Source organism: Microtus oregoni, unplaced genomic scaffold, assembly GCF_018167655.1.
Source record: "Microtus oregoni isolate MIOR12 unplaced genomic scaffold, Mior012 000024F_ref0000369, whole genome shotgun sequence".
Classification (NCBI taxonomy): Eukaryota; Metazoa; Chordata; class Mammalia; order Rodentia; family Cricetidae; genus Microtus; species Microtus oregoni.
The window spans coordinates 34,473,314-34,481,504 of NW_024543083.1; the positions used below are offsets into that span (position 1 = coordinate 34,473,314).

At 39.1% G+C, this 8,191-nt stretch overlaps 1 long non-coding RNA gene across 1 annotated transcript; it reads right to left on the reverse strand.

The window, feature by feature from the left end:
- Window positions 1-5,676: 5,676 nt before the first annotated feature.
- Window positions 5,677-7,247, reverse strand: LOC121462132. The gene is made up of 3 exons (XR_005976272.1): window positions 7,118-7,247; window positions 6,099-6,141; window positions 5,677-5,852 (listed from the first exon to the last, which is right to left on the reverse strand). It is a non-coding gene; the product is annotated as an uncharacterized LOC121462132 (long non-coding RNA).
- Between the last annotated feature and the right edge of the window lie 944 nt (window positions 7,248-8,191).

Here is an 8,191-nt window from a genome sequence, read left to right on the forward strand (position 1 = left end):
CTACTGGGAACTCACCAAGACCAGCTGGCCTGGGTCTGGAAAAGCCTGGGATAAAACCGGACTCTCTGAACATAGCGGACAATGAGGACTACTGAGAACTGAAGAACAATGGCACTGGGTTTCTGATCCTACTGCACGTACTGGCTTTGTGGGAGCCTAGGCAGTTTGGATGCTCAACTTACTAGACCTGGATGGAGGTCGGGGGTTCCTTGGACTTCCCACAGGACAGGGAACCCTGATTGCTTTTCGGGCTGGGGGGGGGGGACTTAATTGGGGGAGGGGGAGGGAAATGGGAGGCGGTGGCTGGGAAGAGACAGAAATCTTTAATACATAAATAAATTTTAAAAAAAAGGAGAGACGGTAATGAAAAAGTAAATGAGAAGAAAATTATATAGAGTCATATAAAGTAGAAAGTTCAGACGAGGTAATTTCTCCACTTCCTTGCATCTGTATGGGCATGTGTGTGTTTGCGTGTGCATGTGTGTATACTAGTGTGTGCATGCCTGAGTCTAGGCAATGATTTTCTATATAAAAATGCAGTTTTAATAATTGATGTAGAGTGAAATCATGCTTCATTTACATCATTACAATTGCTGGATCTTTACCATAAGCTCTAAATACTGATACAGATTTAAACTACCAAAATTGCTTGTATTTGACATTGATATGTAAGAATATTTATAGATTATATGTTATTCATATTAAATATATTGATTATTATTTATTAAATATTAAACATTATTTTAAAAGTTCTTTCAAATTTATTTTTCAATAATTAAATAAATTGACACATAATGCCAGTGGAAAAGAAAATTAATTTGAGCTGCTATTACACTGAACAATGATAATAGCAATGTGGAACACACAACATTATAATAAGGTATTCAGTTAGGTTATGTGTCCTAACCCTTTTCCTTCAGGAACATGAAACTATACCAAAAAATTCATTTTGTAGTTCATGTTGATAATATTAATGAGCCTTGTAAGTGTCTCAAGCAATGCTGTGGTAGACATCAATCGCTTGCTGTGGAAGTGAGGGCATCTAATGTAGCGCTAACCATATGATCAACACTAAGATGACACTGTAAAGTGTGAGACATCATGTACACAAATCATCATGTATGACTGGCAGATTCTCTATAAAGGTTTTCTAGAGAAGATAATATTTCTTGAGAGTGAAGAGGAGGTAAACTTGTTGCCTATGTATTTTTTGTGTATTTTTATTTTATTTAAAAGTAAAGTACATATTCAAAAAGTTACTCATATTAATATGTAGATTAATTAAATTCCAAAGAAAAATAACCATGTTATTTTTTTTTCTTTCTTTCTGATACTCAGGTCAAGAAATAAAACAAAAAAAAAATGAGACCATCTCCAGAAACAAACACTACTATACCTAGAGACAACACTTTTTAATATTTCTTTTTACTTTTATGAAACACAAGAACATTTTAAGACACAATATTTATTGTTTTCAATGTATATAATAGAGTACAGCTTTAAAACTATACTTATTTACTCATTAGTGGATCATTGTTAGTTTCTAATTTTAATATTTCTTTGAAATATTTAGCATCTAGTCTATAGTAAATATTTCCTTTATTAGTTAAAATATAAAAAACATTTTATTAAACTCTTTACTAATCAATAATTACATGATTGATAACAATGGAGAGGAATTTTTAAAAAATTGTTCATCTTAATAGATTCTAAGCCTGAGTCTAACCAGAATTATAATAAACATATGGCTTTTCTAGTAGACTTCCATATCTTAAAGTCAGTGGAGGACTACATCCACATCGGACACCACTATCAAATAATAAATGCTACAATTGCTCTAAAAGCCACTATCTTACAAAATCAAATCGATAACCACGTGGAAAATGTGTATTCTGAAGCATGCACCAGTATATAAAAACATTGTTTTAAAGCTGTACTACACTACCGTTACAGTCTACTTTCATTAAAATTACTTAATAATAATTTTATCTAGCATAATTCATTATGCATAATTTATTGTAATCTTATAATAAGATTTTTATATTTGAAATTGAAAACAACTTGTATAAAATTTAAATCACACTTTTCATGCTCTGGCTCCAGGCAAATTAAGTGGTTTAGCAAACAAATAAATTCTCAGACACTTGAATGAAGTATTTTCATAAAATCAACTTTTTATATCCCGTATTAATCCTACAATAGAGTTGATACATATTACATAACTTTCAGAAAGTATTAGCTTAGTTTAGGATTAAGAAACAAAGTTCTGTGTTGGCTTTGTAGCTGAGTCCATAGAATGCTTCTGAGGCTGGCACGAAGCCCCGGGCTCTAAAGAGGTGTGGTAACACATGTCCACTAGCATTTGAGAATTAGAGGCATGAGAGTTAGAAGCTGGAGTTCAAGGAAAGAGATGGTTCCAGAAGACTGGGTGCTCTACTGAGTACTCAGATTTGCTTCCTTATACCCACTTGGTTACTGGCAACCCTAGGACCCTAGGACCCAAGGACCCTAGGACCCTAGGACCCTAGGACCCTAGGACCTCTATGGCTAACTAGTATGGGTGCTGGGATTGAAGGTGTGTGCCACCACTGTGGCTGATTAGTGTGGCTGCTTTGTCCTCTGATCTTTAGGCAAGCTTTATTTATTAAAACACAAGTGTTCTACCACTATACGTTACCATTGGTGACACATAGATGGAGCAGCTTTCTGCTTGCTTCAATCTTTCTCAGTTCTCAACACACAGAAATAGAAAAGAAATATGTTCTTCAAGGGTATGTCTACAGTGGAAAACTCCCCATTTTCACTGGTATTTTGCCTCCTAGAGCAATTACCAAGTGTGGTCCTGTCATGGCTAGAAGGAAGCTCCATATCCCACTCGCAGGTAAACACCAGGGAGATCTACTGAGAGACTAGTGGAGCTCAGGTGTGAAACCTGAAGTTTTCAGGTCAGAATGCTTGATGTGAGGCTTTGAAAAACTATAAAAACAGTGATCTTGTGAAATAGTAATTCATACATGCCAAGTGTTTACTCTCGTCCACCTGTTCTCTTCATACAACAATGTCTGGCCCAGCTGAAGAGAAAATTTTCAAGTTTTCTTTTGCTTTATACTAAAAGTCCTTCAGAGATTCTTAAAAAATAATCTAATTTTTGTTCTGAAGTTTAAAAAAAAACTGATTAGAAATTTTTTCCCCAGTTATTACCCATATTCCAATAAACCTTTTCCATTTCCTCACCACCGTGTAGGCTCTGTTTGGAAGGAAATTCTAAACTGCAACCACACTTCTGAATCCATACACAAATATTCACTGTTCATCTGCTCTATTCTCAGAGCATTTCTCAGCACAAAAAGAAAATGAGATAATCACATTTGACCTTATAAAATCTTTCTTAACTGAACTTTCTTAACTGACTTTTAAAATCCTTCTAAAATTTCTTCAGTCATATTTTATATTATTTTTCTTATGGTTATTGATGAGTGAATTATTACTATTCTAAAATAGTTATCAGAATGATTTAATTGCAAAAAAAAAACTTGGAATCATCTAGTGTGTTTAGTGTGGTTGACTGAAACAAAATCATTGAAACAAGGGAAAGAATGGGACTTGCCCATCCCTGTAGTATCACAACAGTGGTGACATCTGCAGAAAATTAAATAGCATTGCCTTGGATTTCATTTTCTTTATTTCTTCCTTTTTTGTTCTCTTTCTTTTTTTTGGCGGGGGGGGGCTGTCGTGGCACATTCACGTGACATCATTTTTAATACAAGTAAGAAAGTTTTTAAATTCTCAGAAACTAGCACACTATGATCTTTCTTGCAAAATGTGAATTTTCTCTCTTAACATACAATGAGTACCCAAGATATAGCCAAGGGCAACATGTACCCACTTTCTTCATAATTTTTTATCTTTTGGAGCAAGCTGTCACTCAGCACCCGTGAGTAGCCTTAAATTCTCCATGCTCCTCTCTCAGCCTCCTAAGTGCCAGGAATGTAAAAGATATGACAAACACATGACCATTTTGATTTTTGTAGTATATGCATCATTTTTAAGTCACCAATAAGTAACTAAATATGAAGAAAAAGAAAAACTGAAAGTATATTTATTTAATAGTGTGAATTAATTTGATAAAATGTTATGTAGCATGATTAATAAAACCCAGAGACAGAAATTGGGGTTCAACCTGAAAGTCAGAAAAACAAAACAGCTAACCACTGGCTCTTACCTCTGTCTCAGTCCGCAATGGTGATCCTGCCTCCAGGCATCTAAGAATGAGACTATATAAGAGCTGTCTCCTCCTGTCTTATATTCCTCTCTAGGGCTGGGATTAAAGGCATGTACCACTACTGCCCCGTTCTATGGCAAACAAGTGTGGCTCCTGGGATTAAAGGTGTGTGTCACCACTGCCTGGTCTGCAAAGCTAATCAGTGTGACTCCCTGAACTTCAGGCAAACTTTATTTATTAAAATACAAACAAAACATCACTACTATGTTTTATTAGTCTTAAAGCTTGAAACATCTTCATATATCATGGTTTTCTGGAAGAATCCTGAGATCTTGGCATTCTTACATCTTGGCAAACATTCTGAATGAAAAGTCCAACGCATTCTCAGCTCAATTCTCAAATATGCATCAACTCCTGGCTATCCTGAGCCTACTTACATCTTAAAATGTCCATTCCACAGGTACTCTAGCATCTCTCCTGGATGGAAAGGAAAAGTAGGGGTTCATCAGCTTAGATGGCTGATAAAGTAGACACGGAAGGAAAGGAGACTTCACTCTACTCCTGAGAAATGTTATCCACTTTCACAGTACAGAAGAATTCTCTGTGGAGTAAGGGCTGAAAACTATGAAAAAGCAAAACAAAAATCTTGCATGGAACTCCTGACAATTCTGAGTGTCCTCTTCCCTCCTGCAAACACTGTTTTGAACCTGCTGGTTTCTAGTACCCCACAGCGTCCCTCAAGGTCACTGTCAAGGTCAAGCCTCCCCCGCGCCTTACCCACCCGCGGCTTGGCCAAGGCCCGGATGAGGGGCGCGACTGAGAACGGAACGGGGCCTGCAGGCGAACGGACGGCGCCGCCGCGGAGCCGAGGAGCTTCCCCAGAGGAGCGGAAGAAAGAACGGAGGAGCCCGCCTTCGGGAGACGGGCATCGGCCGACCGGTGGATCTCGGGTACCACCGGCGGCCGCCGCCACCGCCGGAGCGAGCGCGCGCGCGCCTGCCACGCGTCCATCCGAGAAGAGCCCGCCCAGGGCCCAGGACCCAGGGCCCAGGACCCAGGGCCAGGGCCAGGGCTCTTACTGACACCCATATGAAAAGTATAAAGTCCGACAATGAAAAGTGGCTAACTGTGAGAGAATTTGAAATTAAAGGGGAATATGAAAAATCAGGGAAATAGAAAAGAAGTATTCATTGCAATAGATGCCATCTTCAAGATCTGATAAAAGTATTCTGGTGGTAGATGGCTTCCATGTTTATTGGGTAAAATGGTGAATTAAAAGCTCCTATGTGACAGGCAGCTTCAGTTATTCTGGGGTGAGACAATAGGTTAGAAGCTCTGTTGGTATGACTGGTAGCTTCAATCAAGGATTTCACTGTCATAATTCACTTGTCCCAGATGTTAGCAGAATTTATCTCCATACACGATATCATATGTTTCTTCTTAGACAGGTTCCATTACATGGGTTGTTGCCATATGATAAAATCCATTTTTATTATCACTGAATTTTAAAAGTAACATGCCAGAGATGAACAACTAACAATTTTCAGATGAGGGCCTCAGACATCATGGCAGAAGGTCACAGGGCAGTTATGTTTTTCTTTGTTCACTCTGGGCTTGTTGGGTTTTCCCTCTGAAAGCAGAAGAGATCATTTATTTGACGGCTCCCAATGTTTGTTCCCACCTGTATCTCAAGTATTTTGATGCTCAAAGCAGCCCTGGCCTTTTATGCTTGGGAAATCACAACTATATAAGCACCACAGAATAAATCAAATTTGATCAAACACAAATTTGTCAATTTTCAAACTTATAAAGGCACAGAGATGGAAAACAAACAATTTATAGACAATAGTCTGAGACATCAGAACAGAATAATTACCTGTCCCCTTATCCTAGGTGGGTCTGCTTGGTAGATGTCCTTCCTGAAAGACAGAGAGTTAATGATGGGAGAGTCTTTGGTTTTAGTTTGTGAGTGAGGTATTTCTAACCACCTTCTCAAAATTTTTGTTTGTATGTACCCTTGTTAAATACAAGCTGTCTTCATCGAAACTACTCCCCATGTGCCCCACAATGAGTCAAGGAAACATTTAGATCCCCTTTTCCTGTCCTGGTGATTTTCACATGAGCTCAAACAAGGGAAGCCACTTGATCACCCACAGCTTTCAGACACACTGAGGGCTTGTTTCTCATACTCTTCTTTCCCTGTGTAGATAGCTGCATTGTACACATTGTCAGAACTGTCCTCCATGACCCAGCTCAGGGAAGACTGTTCCATGACATGGTTTTTAGTCCTAAGGCCAGAAATAGCCATCCCACCCCTTAGCTGCAGCATCATTTCCTACAGATTCCTCTCCTCCACAGTAGTAACTGCAGGTAGGGTATGAAGGTGCAGCCTTGCCCTGGCCAGGGGTTCACACCTGTACTCCCCATGCTTTAGATGCAGCTCAGCCAATACTCAATGAGAAAACTTTTGTCCTTTATTGTGAGGATGACACAGGGATAGGCCATCTGAGACACAGTCCAGAAAGATCTGTGTACCCTACATCATAAGAAATAGATTCAGCTACCAAGGAAACCTCCTGGTATTCCCAGTTTACAAGGTCGATAAAAGTGAAGAACTAAGAACTTATTTCAAAATGATTTCTCTTCTATTACTTTTATTTTTGTGTAGGTGGAGTTGAGGCAGGCCTCACTCTGTAACCTCTCCTGGAACTCACTACAGAGTATAAGCCATCCTTGATATCTGAGCAATCTCCTGTCTCAGCATCCCCAAGTGCTGGGATTACAGGTCTGACCCATGATACTCAGCTGTTGAAGAACAAGTGTGACACAATGACCTGGGAGAGGAACTGTGGGGCAATCTTGTAATGCAGGTATCCATTTAATTCACCATCTTACCCAGGAAACACGGAGCTATCTACCACCAGCATGCCTTTATCCAATCTTGAAGACGGCGTCCATTGCAATGAATACTTCTTTTCCATTTTTCGTATTTTTCATATCCCCCTTTAATTTCAAATTCTCTCATAGTCAGCCACTCTTCATTGTCGGTCTTTATACTTCTCATATGGGTGTCAGTAAGACCAAGACCAACTGAAGAGTCAGCTATAAAAATACATGCTCTTGACCCATAATATCCTGGATCTGGGGCTGAGGGTTAGGCTCAGGAGGATGTGCATTTCCTTCTCAGTCATCAGAAGCCACACACCCATCCTGATAGGCAAGGACAGAGAATGACTACCACTGATGTTATCCTTTATGCTTTTCCTAAAAAGAATTCGTCTATTTTATGTGTATTGTTGTTTTGTCTGTCAGCGTGTCTGGGTACACCATCTTTTCTTATTGCCCACAGAAGTCAGAAAATGGCATTGAATCTTCTGGAACTATAGTAATAGATGGTTGTGAGCCAAGTGTAGTTGCTGGGAATTGAACCTGATGTCCTCTGGAAGAACAGTCAGTGTGCTTAACCACAAAGTGCTCTCTCCAGCTTTGACATTACCTTTAAAAGCATTCTACTGTAATGTTAAAAGATTGTCAAAAGGAATGGCTCTAATACGTGACCAGGATTCTTAACTCTTTCTTTTATTGTGACCCAGTGTAGGTCCAACTTGCATTTCAGAAAGGTGAGTGAGGGCAGAAATTTCCCTGCTGGACTCTCGTGAATCCAGCCATGAGGAAGCTGTCACTACAGCTACTTCTATAACATTATACTCCAGGACACGACAGTTTGTTATTCCTCATATTTTAGAATCATGACTAGTTGATGTTAAAAGTCATTTAGAAAATATAGTCAACATGGAACAGCTAAATTGCATGTAGGCAGTTGAATCACAGTGAAAACCCTTACATCTTGCTAAGAAAAGAACTACCATGGTGCTAGGGAAATGGTTCAGTGGTGAAGGGCACTGCTGCTCTTGCAGAAGACCCAGGTTCAGTTCTCAGAATCCACATGGGAGCTCACATCCACTAGTC